Source organism: Marmota marmota, unplaced genomic scaffold (assembly GCF_001458135.2).
Source record: "Marmota marmota marmota unplaced genomic scaffold, marMar, whole genome shotgun sequence".
NCBI lineage: Eukaryota > Metazoa > Chordata > Mammalia > Rodentia > Sciuridae > Marmota > Marmota marmota.
This window is the reverse complement of record NW_026005674.1, coordinates 547,642-565,422: the sequence shown is the minus strand read 5'-3', so window position 1 is coordinate 565,422 and position 17,781 is coordinate 547,642. Positions and strand designations below refer to the sequence as shown.

Sequence of the window (17,781 nt, the reverse complement as noted above, 5' to 3'; positions counted from 1 at the left end):
AGTACCTTTCTTTTCCTTCCCACATTACTTCCCCTATCTGCTTGCTCTGCTTTACTATATTTTAATTAATGAATCATAATCATAATTATGTGTGTGTGTGTGTGTTTAATTTGAGAACCTTTTCATATGTCTTTTGGACAAATGTCTTCTTTGGGGAAATGGGATTACAGAATGCTTTTTTTACTCTGCTGATTGCTTCCTTTGCTATGTAGAAGCTTGTAAAAGTCCCATTTTACAATTTTTTATTTAATTGCTGGTCTTTTTCTAAGAAATTCAAGAAATCATTGTTAAGACCAGTGTCAAGAGGTTTTCCACATCTGTTTCCTTGAAGGACTTTTATAGTCTCAGGCCTTATTATTTAAATCTTTAATCCATTTTGAGTTGATTTTAGTAGATGTGGTAAGAGATGGTCCAATTCATTTTATACATGTGAATAACTAGTTTCTGAGCACCTTTTATTGGAGAGACTGTCCTTTTCCCATTGTGTGTTCTTGGTACTCTTGTCAAAAATCACTTGATTGCATATACATGAATTTATTTCTGGACTCTCTATTCAGTTGCACTGATCTATATGTCTGTATGCTAGTATCACTGCTTTAACTAAATCTAAGAAATTTGATTTGGAAAGGAAGAAGTAAAATTGTCTGCATATGACATGATTGTATATGTCAAAAACTCTTAAGACTCAAAAAAGAAAACAATAAAACCTCCTATGATTCATGAAAATAAAATCACTAAAGTTGAAGGATACAAATTGATTTGTAAAAATTATTTCCATTTTTATACACTAATAGCAAACTATTGTAAAATTTTTTTAAAGCAGTCTTATTTACAATAGCAAAAAATAATAAAATATTGAGAGATAAGTACATCTAAGAAGGTTAAAGCCTGTATACTGAAAACTATAAAACATAGATGAAACAAGTTGAAGACACAATTGATAGGACAACTCATACTTAGAAATTAGAAGAATTAATATTAGTAAAATTTTATACTACTCCAAATGATGTACATATTAATTGCAATTACTGTCAAAATCCCAGTAGCATATTTTTTTTTCAGATACATAGAAGTTTATTTTATAAAGTAGATGCAAATTCAAGGGGGAATGGGGGTGATCTCAAGACAGAGCCACTTTTGCAGGTAAAGCCAGGAAAACCCATTCAAGGGATTATGAAGGCTATTTCCAGAGGGAGAGACAGCAACCTGTTGGAGTGGAGTATTAATATTCATGGAGGGATAGTTGCTAAAGGCTGGCCTAGAGGTGGAGCCAGGGCAGAGCCACACAATTTCTCTTCAGTTTGCCCTGCACTTGTGCACTGATCTCATAGTCTCTCTGCCAAGAAAAGCTGCTGGCTGTGGAAAGAGCCAGGCTAAAAAATCCCATGTCCTGCAACTGTCAAGGCCAAAGGGGGGAGGCTGCCCAAGCCCTTTGGAGAGAACATTTTGCCACTGTGTGTCCTAATGCTGTACTTGGAGTTAGTGGACCAGGTTGTCAAGCTGGAATTTCATTTTGCATTGGCTTCACTCCTTCTTTGTATATCCCTTTCCTCCATTTTGGAATTGGAATGTTTATTATGTGCCACTGTATATTTTGATTTTTACAGAGTTTGCTTTGAGTCTCAGATGAGAGTCTATATTTGGACTTTTGGATAAAACTGAAACTAATAAGACTATGGAGACCCATAGAGATGGACTAAATGCATTTTGCATTGTGAGATGGGCATGGGTTTCCAGGGGCCAGGGGCAGAATGCTAGAGTTTGGATGTAAAGTGTCCCCCCAAAAGTTTCTGCTAATGCAAGAATGTTCACATGTGAAATTATTATATTTTGAGAGCTGTAACCTAATCAGTCCATCCTAGTTTGAATAGACTGATTGGATGGTAAATGTAGGCAGGTGGGATATGACTGGAGGAGGTGTCACTTGGGATGTGCCCTGGAAGGTACATCTTCACTGTGGCTCTACTCTTTTCTGCTACCTGGTTGCCAAGTCCTGAGTACTTTTCTTTACCATTGCCTTCTGCCATGATGATCTACTTCACTTGGGCCCAGAGTTGTTCTATCATGCGCTGAACCTCTGAAACTGTGAGCCAAAATAAACTTGCTTTTCTAAGTTGTTTTTGTAGAATGTTTTGGCCTGAGTGACCACACAAAAGCTATTCAATTGTACACAACAGCGGTGTTCATTCTGACATATTTGTAAATGCATATAAAATAGTTTTCTCCATTTCAATCCCCAATACTATCCCTTGCCTTCCTTCTTCCCTTCCCCTGATCCCTGTTTTCTACTCTATTGAGCTTCCTTCTTGTTACTTATTTATTTTTTAATTGATGCATTATAGTTATATATAAAATTGGAATGCATTGTGGTATATTCATACACATTCCTAGTATAATCTGATCAACTTCATTTCCCAGTTTCTTTGATCCTTTTTAAATTGAGAAGTAGAGATTTTTCTCTCCCTGTAAAATTAGTTTACCTGTGACTGCTTTGGCCAATAGAATATGACCAATAGAACATTATGTTAATGTTGGTTCTTGGCTTTGAACCAAGTTTTGTCTTTGAGACAACCAGTAGCTTTTGCCTTGAGCTACTGGCTCCCGTTAGGAAAGTCTTTACCATTGAAGAACCTCATGATAATGGCATGGAACAGGATAGAGAGAAATAGACTTTGTCAGCTTCTGGCTTTTCTATTCTTAGATGTTTAAGTCATCCCAACAAAGGCTCCAGACATTATTGAGCAAAAATCAACCCTTCCCTTCAGTTCCCTTTTCAATTTTGACCCACAAGAATCATGTTACTTATTTAAATAATTGACTAAGACACTAAATTTTGGAGTATTAAGCAGCAATAGCTAAACAGAACATCAAGGGCTTTCTCTATAGTTATTAAAACTAAAGAAATTCGAGTCTAAGTCAGTTCAGGCTGTATGGTGCCTTCTCCACATATACGTTCTATCTTCAGCAAAACAGGAATTGAAGGACTGAAGAAGGTTGAGTTAGTTAGGAGATAGAGAAAGCATAAGAGAGAAGTCAGAAACAAATTGAGTTTGCCAAAGTGAAAGTAGAAATTTTGAATAGTCAGTATACCAGCTCAAAATAGCTTGCAAAATCTTACCCTTATGTATCTTTAAATAATTGTAAATGTTGTTACCCACATCCTTTCAGAGCCAGCAGCCTCTTCTAAGTATTTAGAGATGGAGAGAAATATATGTCTTGTCTATTTGTTTTAGGAAGACCTAGAAGCTATAACTTCATTGCTTTCATTTAGTATGAATTTGATGCCAAATAAGGCAAAGAAAATTTTGATGAATTCTTCATATTTCTTTTATATTATACTGCAGTCTATCAAAGATAGAAATAGAGAAACAAAACACAAAAATAGGAATACTTTTGAATATCTTTCTTTTCCATGAACAAGGGGATGAAGGGAAAATAACACACCAATGAGATTAAAAACAGATTCTTGAGTTTCTTTTTGACGGTTGCATTTTAAATACTTCATGGTAATTTTTACCAGTTTGGCCATTTTACTTCTTAAACATCTCTGAAGATAACAGGTGCCATAACTATTTAGGTAAACTACTGATCATTTTACTTATGTTAAGCAGTTTACTATAATATCATTTACTTTACTTATTTTCCTTACTGGACCAAAAAAAAAAAGCAATTTTCATTTGAATTGTGAAATGTGAAAATAAAATCATCAATTCATTTAGTTAAAATTTTTTCCTCCTTTCTTTAATTTAATTTTGTTTATTATGAAGGAGATGGAACATTTCAGTTGTGTTTCTCTAGCTCATTCTCTCTTCAGCATGTCCTTTATGTGAGATTCTTCTTTTTCTGCCACATGGGTACCTTTGGGTGCCCTGTCTTTATTTACTAGAAATCTCTTGGACAGGGCATTGGTAAATCTAGCACTTGTGCAGAATTTGTGCATTAAAATAATAAAGAGCATAATTGGCTAATTTTTCACATGAATACACTTTGTGTGGAAGTGGAATGTTTTAAGTGTTTATGTTGCAGTGGGGAGAAACATTTTGTATTGTGTGTATGTCACTAAGAATTTTCTTAACCTCAGCTTCTTTCTCTCAGTTACTCTCTTTCTTGGTTTCAAATAGCCTGAAAATCCCCATAGCAATAATAAAATTCTGCAGATTTCTATGGTTCAGAAGAATCTTTAGAACACTATTTGTTACATCTCCAGCTGCAAAAGTAGAATATTTTATGAAGAAGCATGTAGAAGGTAGGCTATTGGCACTGTTCATATTCAGTGCAGTGTAAAATATAAAGTCTTTTTATTGCAGGTGAGAGTGCAAGTTGTTATAATGTCTGGGGAGGGTACTATGTTAATGTCAATCAGAATTATAACACCTATATCTCTTTACCTAACATTTCTATGCCCAAGAATTTATCCTAAAAAGACTTTTGTATATGAAATAGACTTGTATATATATCCTACAAATAGATTTTATACACATGCCATGTACAGGTTTATGTGTTGGAGCAAGACTTGAATTAGCATAGATATGCAATGTGAGGGGGCAAACCTAATAAGTATGACACATCTGGAAGTAGCATGTAGTAGGCAGGTTAAAACAGAAAAGGGAAATTTTATGTACTGATAAGGAAAGATCTCTAAGATACACCTAATTTGGTACACTGATTTATTCACATAACAATATATTTTTGTTCCATTCTTTCTAAAAGTAAATATTTGTACTTGTTGGTGTATGCATAAAGGCTCTCTGCAAGGACAGAAAAGCAGACACTAACATGAGGGTTACGTGTGTGGGGGCGGGGGGGCAGGGAGGGGCTTCTTATTATGCAGAGCAGTGACTTGAATCATGGTCTTACTGACTCATGGCTGTGTTAGCACTGGGAACTTGCTGTGTGAAGGTGCAGATCAAGATGGCTCAGTTGCTATGGTGATGCCTGCCCAAGTAAACTGTGCAAAAGCACAGATTTATAAACTCTGGACTTTGAGCTCATGCACCAGCTCCTGGGAATAGAGAATTCTGAACATACCAAGATAACCCTCATGTCTCATCAGTCCTGTGTTCTTCAGATTGCCTGCTTTGCTGAAACTTTCTCAAAAATAACCTTTTGATGAAACCTGTATAATAAATGTGCTGAGCTAGCTCTGAGTCAGTCAAACGCTAATGGAGTTTGACTGCCCAGCTTTTTCTCTATGTGCTTTTTCTCTGTTTGTCTTTTCTTTATCTCCCATCACCTCTTGTCTGGACTTCTCTGAATTAATGGCTGCAGCTGAAAGCAGAGATGACAGGGCCATGCACATTACCTTTTTATGTATTTTGAATTTTGAATCATTATCTATTAAAAGGACAAACCCCAAAAAGAAATCAGGACATACCTGTTAAAAATTTTCATAACTCACATGTGAATTGATATTTGTTTCCAATGTAATAAACATAGCTTTAAATTAAAATTCTAAAAACATAAAAGAATAATAATTTTATTGATAAGTCTAAAAATGTGTTAGCCTAGAAGGATCACACAGATAAACAGACCTAAATATTATTCATATATACCAAATGTAGGTAGTATACCCATATTTCTATACCTGGTTATGTACAAGAACACATTATAATATATTGTAAGTCAATATTATCATATGATATTCTTTAAAACAAATTCAACATTAGGGTTTCATGGTTAGTGTTCCATATATAAATGTTTACCCTCTGTTACCTAGGAATATATTGTTTAACACAACTAGAGCACATTATTCCATTTAGTAGTTTTCTGTTATCCAATTTCCTTTGTTGTATACATTCTAAACAATTTGAGAAGCAGTATACTTATATATCTCAACTTTCTCATTGTCTGGTAATTTATGCTTCAGAAGAGTTCTCTAGATCCCTTCAGGTCAGGGTGTCTTTCTGATCACCCTAAACAAGGCATCCTTCACTTCCTTGTTCCTCAAAGTATAGATCAGTGGATTAAGAACAGGAGTGACCACACTGTACATGATGGCAATGATGGCTCCTGGTCCCTGGAGCTCCCTGAGGTAGGGCGAATGTAGGTGAAAATAACAGGAGCAAAGAAAAGAATAACCACCATGAAGTGGGAGGCACAGGTGGACAGTGCTCTGTGAAGCATGTTGCAGGACTGGGTCTTGAGGAAGAGGTAGGTGATAAAGTAGAAATAGGAGAGAAGGGTCAGAAAGAAGGGGCCTGCAGCGATGGTCCCCGTGACAGTGTTGAGCAGCCTCTGGTTGAGCTCAGTGTTCCCACAGGCCAACTCCAGCAAAGGCTTAACATCACAAAAGAAGTGATGAATGTGATTGGGACCATAGAAGTTCAAGCGAGATGTCATTATGGAGTGCAGCAGGGCATGGAAAAATCCAATGGCCCAGATGGTGATAGCCATCTGGGTGCAGAGCTGAGGATTCATGATGACAGTGGAATGAAGTGGTTTGCAGATAGCCACAAAGTGGTCAAATGCCATCACTGCCAGCAACAGAGACTCTGTGCTACCCAGGAAGTGGAAGAAATGAAGTTGGCTTATGCATCCCATGAAAGATATTGCTTTGTGTGTAGACAGGAAGTTCCCCAGCATCTTTGGCAGTGTCACCGTGGAGTAGCAGATATCTAGACATGACAGGTTTCCCAGGAAGAAATACATAGGTGAGTGGAGTCTAGGATCAGAGATGACAATCATCAGGATAGCTCCATTCCCAGCCACATTCACAAGGTAGATTGTGAGGAAAACAGCAAAAAGGAAAGGCTGTTGGTCTTGTATGTCTGTTAATCCCAGGAGGAGAAATTCAATGACTGAAGTCTGATTCAACATCACTTAAAAGAAAAGAAGAAGTAATTTTGAAACATTATTCCTAATGAGGATCAGTCTTTCTAACTGATGATTTTCTTGCTAAGACAAAAAATTTTGAGGGAGATTGTGGTAGTTTTGCATGAAACCCTGCCTCAGATCTTGTGTAGTATTTAAATGTTTAGGCTACATGTGTTGTGGATCAGTCTTTTTTTAAAATTGGATTTGTCATTAATATTTTTTCAGTCTACCATCTTCTCTAGCTGTGAACATCTACATTCCAAAACAACTTCCTTTTCATCTCCTAAGTCAGCTGCATGAGGTGGTAATTTCTTCTACCACCTTCTGTGATCTCCTTACTGAGTGAGAAGCAACCTGAAGAATTTTACTTAAGAAAAATAGCCAGGGATGGAATTATTGCATCATAAAGTTCTTAAATAAATGAACAATCCCTAAAACAGGGGCAATAACTTTTCTGTAGTAAAAGGGGCTAGGCTGTTCTCTCGCTCATCTCTTTCTGATCCACATTCTTGGAAAAGTCACAGAGTCCTATTTGAGTAGGAAATGAGACCAACAAATCATTATTAATCTAGATATATTTGAAGTTTTATCACTGCTATATCCAATGATGGGCTTCGTTTCTTCTACAATTTGAGCCTTGTATTTTCTCAAGTAGGATCTAAAATCACTTCTTTTATGACAAATGTTATTGTTTTTCTCTTGTTTAGTTGCTCTCAGACTCTTTCTTTCTTTTTTTTAGATGCCGAAATCCCTGGATAAACTTTCTTCCTCTTATGAGTTAAAGTTTTCACCTTACATTACTTAATGTTATCTTCTTAATTATCTATTCCTTTAATCCCTTAAAATCTTGTCTTCTTTTTGACACATTTTAAGTCTTATTTTATTTTGCCTGAAATAAATTCAGTCCTCAGGAATAGACTATCAAAGAATATTCTACCTCAAGTGAAAATCACCTCCTTGACTTTTGGTTCCTTTAATGTGTCACCAGCAGTTATATCATTTCTCATGACACCAGAAGTCTGTCTGCTTTGTATCTGCTGTCTCCAAAGTTGTCACAAATTTCCGGGTCTCCTCAATTGCAAAAGTGTTTTCTGTTTGTTCTTTTTCTTTCCATTAAATAAAATTCTTGTCTTGTATTAAAGAAATGCATTAATTTTCGTTTCTTTTGCAGAATTGAAATAATAGCATTTTACTTTGTGAATGCTGAGACTCTTGAGGAATTGCAATTATTAATTATGAGATTTGGTATTTGACTACATTGTGTTGTTCACTGAGAAAACTCTTGAATCTTTTCTCCTAGAACATTTGTAAAGTACCTGATGTTATCTCATTTAGCTACACTGAGAAAAGCAGACAAAATTCCAAGTAGCTCTTCGTTTCTCCTTTACAAGTACAGTGAGTTAATTTGCTAATTAGGAAGGGAGGAGAAAGGACAAGTGGGGATCTTGTAGATGGGGGAGGCACTGAAAGAAGAAAAAGAACTATAAGGAAATCTGAAGAGATGCAGACATTGAGGTGTTTTCTAAAAAAGGAGAATCCTTTGAGGTTTGAACAGTCAGAGGAAAGAAGAAGCTGATTTGAGTAAAAAAGTGAATGACTCCTTTCTGGGAACCTCTGGGACTTTTGGCTTTATTTTGGAGACGATTTTGGGAAGTTAACTTCTATTATATCTCCAGGAAGAGCTGTCTTCCAATAATTCAGAATAACTTTCTTAATAGCCATGTACAGTGTGTATAGTTCAAAAATTTTATCACCCTTTCAAATAAACAAGTGATCTGCCAAACAAAAATCTTGCTTTTGTGACCCAATAAAATTGCATCAAAAATCTATTTGATAACAGAACAAAATAAAACCAATAAGAAGTCAAACAATAAATTATTTTTTTCCTAACTTCTAAAGAATATTAGCTCTCACACTCCTCTGTATGGCATGGTTTCTTTCCCTACAATTTCAGTATTTAGAGATTACAGGTTTGCCTTGAGGAATATTTAAAAAACAAGGCATGTTAAATTGATAATGAGGTATATCACTAAAGATGTGGGAAGTAAAGTGCTTTCAAAATCTATTTGATGAGGAATCATCATAAGATATGAAACCAGCTTTAAATCCTGAACAATTGGCGATAATGCCAACAAGCAGACAGATCATGCATTAACAAAAAATATGGGCAACTTTTCAGCCTTCTCCTATTTCATTCTCTTACCTGATGGCATGTTCAGAATCACTGAACAATTAAGAAACATTTTCAGGTTTATAGCCTTAGTGATTATACATGATAGAAAAATATTCAAAGTGACATTTCATGATGAGATTTCAGAATACACCATTTGTATTCCAAAATCTCTTCTTTGCTTTCTGAAAATCTGCTGGCCTTTTTAATGAGCCATGGCTCTCTAGACAAAAATCCTGAGAGAGAGTGTGTCCCCTGATACAAAGAGGGATTCTTATAGGAATAAACAGGTACCATTCCACACTTACAATGATGAGGGGGTAGTGTTATGAAATTCCTCTGTGGAGTCCTATTGTTTTGTTGTTATTCCTATTTTCTTTTCTTGCTGCATTTTGGTTTTTAATTTCAGAGCCATGGACAGTACAAGTATCAACAGCCTAATGTGCTTTCTTAGTCAAATTTCCTTTCATTTCCTAAGATAGAGGTGTGGACTTTTTTTCTTGGGCACTCCCTTAGAACATACTTCAGAATTTAAAGTAGAAAGAAAATTGGTAAAGAAAATTAATCAGTGAGTCACTTATCCTATTAATACAGAAAGATGGTTATATTTAATATTCTACTCAGTTATTACTATGATTTTAAGGATAGCAAAGAAAAAGGAGTAATGGGAAGTAGTAGTACTTTTGTTTCTTCTGACTCTTCACTGTTGGTAATAACTTTTCTCTAATTTTGGCATACAAAAGTTTACATTTTTCTCTGCTTAGGGAATACTATTGGCTTTCCTAATGTGTATTTTCATTTCTTGTTATATTCTTTAGGTAAAAGTTTCTGTCTGACTAATCTAAGGGGTAACCATGTGGATCTGCCATCTACAGAAGGACCTAATAGCAGTTATAAATGTGTAATGCACTTTGTCCATATTTTTACTGGCTTTTAATTTTTGTTGCTCTGGTAGGAGTTCATGCTATATGAATCACATTAATGGGTCCTCATTATTTTATATGCTGCAAATATAATGCAAATATATAACCTCCACTACCTGCTCCTTAAGTATAAGTTATGTTCTGAGTTCCTAACATGCAGTAGGTCATTTAATTTTCAGGAAAGCCAAATGAAAGAAGTACTAAAACCATTACCATTTACCAGAAGAAAATCAAGGCTCAAGGATTCAAGTAAACTTCCATTTTTTTGTGATAAATTACAAAACTAAAACTGAGGCTATTTAGTTCTAGAAATCACTGAAATATAGTCTTCATTCTTTAGAAACATCAACCATATCAATTTTATCATTTTTTTGTCTTGCACTGAATTCCACACATTTATCAGATGTAGTTTAATATTTGTCATTTACGACTCTATAGGCATTTAGCGGTCACATTATACATGCTGTAAGAAAAGAATTGGCTTTACTTTGTCTCTGTGAAGACAGACAGACTAGCTTTTCCTTCTTTAAAAATGCATGATATAATCTTTATAATATTCAAGGCCCCCAAATGCATGCTGTATTTCTCCACTTGTTATTTTTTCATTGAACAAGCTGAATTTTAATTAATATTACTTTATCGTGTGTCTTGATATCTTAAAGGTCAAATCTTTACTCTTCTTTTGTAAAAATGCCTTGAAGAGTTAAGACAGCTCTTCTCTCAAGCAATTTTGATATTATAGAAAACTTTGTTTACAGAAGAAAGACCTGAGCCCAAAACAAAGCAGAAGGTGAGAATTCAGGCCAGTGGATAAAGCCAAGGTCTCTGAATATGATAGTATAGTGAAAGGGATCTAATAGACAAAAACCTACCTACAAAGGAAGGAAGTTTCAGAGTTTCTCTTTTGGAACCTAAACTCTCAGTTAAAAAAAACCCAAAACAAACCCCCAAAATGTATTTTTTGATTCAGTGCAACTGAATCAGTGCAATTGAGTGAATTTATACCAAGAGGAACCCTCAAGATAAGGTGTAGCACAAACATTGATGTCAGGCTATTTATATATCCTTGGAATAATTTGCCTAAATTAAATATTCCTGAGTATTTAAATTATTTCTAAGATGTCATGAAGAATATTTATTCTCCAGTATAGTTAAATTTTTATTTAATATGTATCATTTGCATCTCAAACTCAAAAATAAATATGGTACAGTATTATAAAACTGCTTTCTGGTTTAAGTAATTTTAGGCATTAGTTATTCTTCAAGGTACTCTGATAATTTCCAAATAATTTTTTCACTTTAGAAAATTTCCCATGTGTTTATTTGCTTATTAGGACTACGTCTAGACAAATTCTGCTCTATTTGATCCATAACTCGACATAGGGAAGAACAACAATTACCAACAACTTTCTTATTAACCTTATAGTCATTAAATGACTTATAATAAATTATTTCTGTTAATAAAATTCTGTTAATTTCCATTAGTAATTTCTATTTTCAGAGCTTTAAACTCTTGCCAGCTTCTCCTGAACTGAAATTCATTATTTTATAGTTCTTATAGTGGGAAAATTTGAAATGCCTGTTGTAATTAGTCAACCTAACTTCTGTTAAAGTTTGTTCATCTTCAATCCTTAAGCCTTTATAAACATCATTTGGACAATTTTTTTAACTTTTTAAAAATTTCTTACATACATGACAATAGTGGATGGACAAATTTTAACATTAAATAAATTCAAAGAACACAAATGAATTTATCTTCATCATAAGACATTATCAACAGAATAAAAAGGTCAACCGTAGGATACAGGAATATTTTTTCCATCTATTGTCTGAGGATTTATATTTAGATTCAGATCATATCAAGTTGATTAATAGACATATTACTCAAAGGAAAAAGTGGGTAAAACACTTAAGCATATAATTGATAAAAGAGAATATAAAAATAGCTAATGAATGTAGTGAATAATTTCTTTATTGTAAGGGAAATTAAAATTAATATTATGATGTGATCTGACTACACACTCAGTATAGTGGCTAGAACAAAAAAGAGAGATTATACCAAATGTTGGTGTTGGTGTCGTTCTTTGTTAGTATAGAAACCAATGATAGTACGTGATAAAACTGACGGAGAAATCCTTATTATCCAGTAATTTTCTGCAAAGGGGTAGTGAGAGGGGGGAGAGAGAGAGCAAGAAAGAGTGAGAGAGAGAAATATTCTAGCAATGAGGTGAACATCATTGTTAGGTTTTAAGCCAAGGAATAACACAACCTAATTTGTATTAGAGTATGGCTGTGGGGAAAAACCACACTGAGAATAAAATAAAGGAACATTATCCCAATGTTGTCTTCTTATTCATGATATAAGTTGTAATTATCTGTTTTTTTTAATTGTCTATTGACTTGTTAACTAATAGAGTATAATATCCAGAAGTGCAAGATATGTTGATAACCTTCATCTCAACCCCCTGTTCCCAGTGGTCTTGCTTCTGGTCACTCTTCAACTTTTAGCATCCCCTCTCCTTCAAAATATGAGAGAAAATGTCTCCAGCTGGCCAAGTTGATGAGATGAACTGTGTTCAAAGGAGTTGGCTGTATCAATAACTATGAAAATGGCGAAGAAATCACACAAACATGAAAATAACTTTTTCTCAATTGCAGGGGTCAGAGAGGACTCTTCGACCTCAAAGATCAGCCTCCCATGCTGGAAAGAGGGCAAGGGGAGCAAGAGAGGCAAACAAGAGAGTGAGCACAGCCCAAACCTCTCTATTTATTGAGGAAAGAAAGTTCCACCCAAATAAGGCAAGGGTTTGGGTTTCTAAGAGTGGAGTCTTGCTTGGTGATGTCTAGTGGTCAGCAGATTGATTGACATCTTGGCAAGTCATGCCCATCTCAGCTGTGTGGGATCACAGGCAGAGTGAGGGAAAAGGCACACGTGGGTTGCACAACCCAAAAAGTGCTTAACCCTCATATTATATGAGGCCTGTCCCCTCATATTCTCAAATGCTCATAGCTTACACACACACAGCCCATAGACGGCTCATGACAAGAAAACATACTTTTCTTTCTGAGTCTGGCTTATTTTGATCAAGATTATGGTCTCTATTTCCCATCCATTGTTCTGAAAATGATATAATTTCCTTTTTCTTTATAGCTGAATAAAATTCCATGTATTATACCACATTTTCTTTATCCATTCATCTGGTGATGGGTACCTAGGCTAGTTCCATAACTTGGCTATTGTGAATTGTGCTGCAATAAGCGTGGATATATATATACTGATTTTTAACTCTTTTAGAAAAATACTAAAGAGTTATAGAGCTGAACTGAATGGTGGTTCTACATTTAGCTTTTTGAGGAACCTCCATAATGATATCCATGGTGAATGTTATTAGGGTTTTTTATTCCCACTAACAGTCCCTCCCCACCTCCACATCCCCACCACATTTATTATTATTTATATTCTTGATGATTGCTATTCTAATTGGATTGAATAAAATTTCAGGGTAGTTTTCTATTGCATTTTCCTGATTGCTAAGGATGTTGATAATTTTTTCATGTACTTATTGGCTACTTGTATCTTTTATTTTTAAGTAATAGAGATTTAACTCAGGGGTGCTTAACCACATCCCCAGTCATTTTATGAATTATTTAGAGAAATAGAAATAGAAAAAGAAATTGTGGCATTTTCTGCTAAATGGATGAAAATGAAAACCTTCATGCTAAATGAAATAAGCCAAACTCAGGAATTCAAGGGTTGAATGTTTTCTCTCAAATGTGGAAGCTAGAGTAAAATAAAAGAAAAGAAGGAAGGGATGATCAGATATCATAAAGATATGGGGAATATCAGTAGAGTAGAAGAAGGATATATATATATATATATATATATATATATATATATATAGAGAGAGAGAGAGAGAGAGAGAGAGAGAGAGAGAGGAGAGAGCTGAGGAATGGGATGAGGGAGGAAATGTGAAATAAATTTTTAAGAAATTATGTGTATATATAAATATACATAAGGAATTTCACTTTTATGCATAACTGGAAAGAACCAACCAAGAATTAATAAATAGATGAGCAAAAGGAAGAACAGTAGAGTAGAGGAAGGAGAACCATTGGTGGGGTTGGGGGGATATGTAGGAGGGACAGGGAAAGTGGGGAGCATGAACTGAAATTGAATTTTATGCATGTATAATTCTGTCAAGATGAACTCAACTACTATTTAAAACTGTAATGCTCTAAAAATTATAAAAGAAACCCCCAGTTTTCATAGTGTTTCAGAGGTTTTTGTGTGTCATATCACTATTTTTATTTGATAATAAGAATTTTTAAATTTCTACCCTGATTTCTTCTGTCACTCACTCATCATTCAAAAGCGTATTGTTCAGTCACCATATATTTCTATAGTTTGTGTAAGGATTTTTGGTGCTGATTTCTAATTTCATTCCATTGTGATCTGATGAGATGCAAGGAATTATATCATTTTTTTTTTGTATTTGCCAAGAGTTGCCTTGTGCCTTAAAGTATGGTCTATTTTGAAGAATGTTCCATGAGTCACTGAGAAGAAAAGGTATATTCAGGTGTTATGGGATGAAATATTCTATAAATGTCTGTTAAGTCCATTTGATTTTTAATATTTTTTCAGGTCCAAAGAGTCTTTACTGAGTTTATGTCTCACCATTACGACTAATGGTGAGACAAATGTTGAATTTACCCAGTATTGTCATACGGGAGTCTGGGTGAGACTTTAAGTTGTGTCTTTCTTAGGTTCAACAATATTTGGGGGATAAATATTTACTATTATTATATCTTGTTCAATTGTCCCCTTTACCAATATAAAATGAACTCCTTTGTCTCTTCTGATTAATTTTGGTTTGAATTCTTCTTTGTTGGCATGAGAGTGGCTACTATTGCATGTTTTTGAGCTACATTCACATGGTGTATCAATTTTCATCCTTTCACTTTTAGCCTGTGTATGTCTTTGCTTGTAAGGTGAGTCTCTTGCAAGTAATATATAGGTGGATCTTGTTCTTTAATCCATTCTTCCAATCTATGTTTTTAATTAGAGAGTTTATATGTAGTGTTTGCACAGAGAATGTTTATTGATTCCTCCCAGTTTGATTCATCTCTAATGTTTAATTTGATCCTATTTTTTCCTTAGATTAGCTACTCTTTTCATGAGATTTGTGGGGTTTGATTTTGATGTCTTTTGTGGGAAGTATTTCTATAAGTAAGTTCTGTAGTGCCAGCTTACTAGTCATGATTTTTTTTTTTTAGTTGCTGCTTATCTTGGGTGGTTTTTTATTTTTCTTTTGTTTTCATGGATAGTCTTGCTAGGTATAGCAATATTGGTTTACAGTGATTTTTTGTTTGGTTGTTTTTTTTTTTTTTTTAGAACTTGGAACACATCTTTCCAAGCCCTCCTGGCTTTTAGAGTTTATAGTGAAAAAATTAAAAGTATTTCTGATTGGTTTGCCTCTAAATGTGACCTGATAAGAATTGCTTTAGCTATTCTGGGTCTCTTATATTTCCAGATGAGTTTCATCATGATTGCTTTTTCTATTTCTATGAGGAATGCCATTGGGATTTTGATCAAAATGCATTAAGTCTGTAGTAGTATGGTCATTTTGGTAGTATGGCCATTTTGATAATATTAATTCTGCCTATCCAAGAACAAGGTAGATCTTTCTATTTTCTAAGGTCTTCTTTGGTTTCTTTCTTTAGGGTCCTGTGGAGCTTTGCAGGTAAATAGATGGCGTTGGAGAAGATAATGCTAAGTGAAGTCAGCCAATCCCCCCCAAACAAATGCCAAATATTTTCTCTGATATAAGGAAGCTGATTTATAGTGGGGTAGGGAGGGAAAGAATGGGAGGAATATATAAACTCTAGATAGGGCAGAGGAGTGGGAGGGGAAGGGGGGGGCAGGGAGTTAGCAAGGATGGTGGAATATGATGGACATTATTATCCAAAGTACATGTATGAAGACACGAATTGGTGTCGACATACGTTATATACAACCAGAGATATGAAAAATTGTGCTGTATGTGTGTAATAAGAATTGTAATGCATTCCTCTGCATTTATTTTTTTAAAATCAATAAAAAATGTGACCTGATATTTTTATTTTGAGGCTTTTAAAATTTTATTTTGTTCTGTATGTTAGGCATTTTAATTATTTGTCATGGAAAGGCTCTTTTTTGATTTTGTTTATTTGGGGTTCTGAATGCAGCCTGTGTCTGGATGACCATCTCCTTCTTAAGGCTTGATAATTTTTCTGTTATTTCCCTAAAAAGTCTATCCATTCCATTAGCTGCATTTCACAATCCTTTTAATTCTAATGATTCTTTGGTCTCTTAATGTCCCCAAATTCTTGTATATTCTGAACACAGTTACTCATTTTCTTTTCTTTAATACTCTCTGAATGTTTAAGGCTAGTCACTTAATCTTCCAGCTCTTGGATTCCATATTCAGCAAGGTCTTGTGTATTAGAGAGACTTACTAAGGTACATTTTATTTGACTTATCATGTCTTTCATGATAACAGAACAAGAGAATTCATTGAAGGTGTTTTTGCTGTTGGAGTGAATGTCCATGAGTGGGACCTGAGGACCTCTCCCCAGACATTCTGATTTGTGGCCTGGTCATTAGTTTGGGTTTTTGTCTCTTTTATTCTTTGTATTAAAATATAGCTGAAGTTTGGGTATTGTTAATTTGTGTGTAGAGCAAGGTGTATTTTCTTTTGACTGAGTTTAGTTCAGGAGTAAAATCTACCCTGTGTACTTGCAGTATCTCTGTAGATTCTAAGCATCCTCACAGAAAAGGGGGAAACAAATAATAGCAGCAACTGATGCAAAAAATATACAACATTAAAATAAACACTTGGTGCTTCCTATGATATCTACAACACTAATTACCACTAAAAAGGAAAGCTGGGGTCAATAATTGCTGACATAAAAAATAATAAATAACTGTGAACTAGATCTGATATTAAAGTAACTGCAGGTGTCTAGTATGTCACCCACAGAAGCAATAATTGCAACAACATGAATGGTGGGGATAAGAGTTACATAAACCAAATAGTTCTAAAAGATAGTAAAAACAGTTCCTTAAGAAAAAAGAAAATGTGTTTGGGAGGCAGAAAAGAGTTTAGAATGTTCAAAATGTGAACAGAGATAACACAGAAGAGAGTAAATGATGTTACAAAGAAGTAAGAGAAAAAAATTGGGAAAACAAAATAAAAGGAGAGAGAACAAGAGAATTTTACACTTAGTGGGAGAACATATACACATATATATTCATTCCCGCAAACCAATCATTGCTGCAAGATCACCAAAAATAAATGAAAAAGGTTAAAAGATCTAATTCAAAAAAATTAAAGAATTGTTCCCACTGAGGGGGTCAAAACAGTTAATGAGAATGGGTGGTCACTGCCTATGCCCAACATTCTTTCTTTCTATTTCTTCTTGGGCTACGGAGAAAGAGAGAGAGTGAAAGCAAGCTGGCAGTTGTTAACTACTTCCTTTTTTGTGGTGATAACCAAACTTCCAGTTGGAATGGTCTAAAAATAAAGCTTGCTGAAATATCTCTCAGCTTCTCTTATCACCAGTATAAGGCAGGAGAGAATGGGAGTTACTGTCAATTGGAATTTTGTCTGCAGAGGTTGGTGAACTCCCAAGGTAGGAAGGCTACAGAGTTCTCTGAGGTTAGGTTTAATCAGGCATTAGGGGCTTTGCTGGGTGGTTTCTGCTCTGGAGATATTAGATGAATAACACCCTTAGAACCCAGCAGATGCCAATATCTGCTGAGAATCTGGATCTTAGGAGCCTCCCAAGAATTCTACTTGTGGGGAAAGGGAGCCAGCACATACACTCTGCTGTCCA

The 17,781-nt window shown here is 34.8% G+C and overlaps 1 pseudogene; it reads right to left on the bottom strand.

The window, feature by feature from the left end:
* Window positions 1–5,707: 5,707 nt before the first annotated feature.
* LOC107160827 lies at window positions 5,708–7,008 on the bottom strand (annotated as a pseudogene).
* Window positions 7,009–17,781: the final 10,773 nt, after the last annotated feature.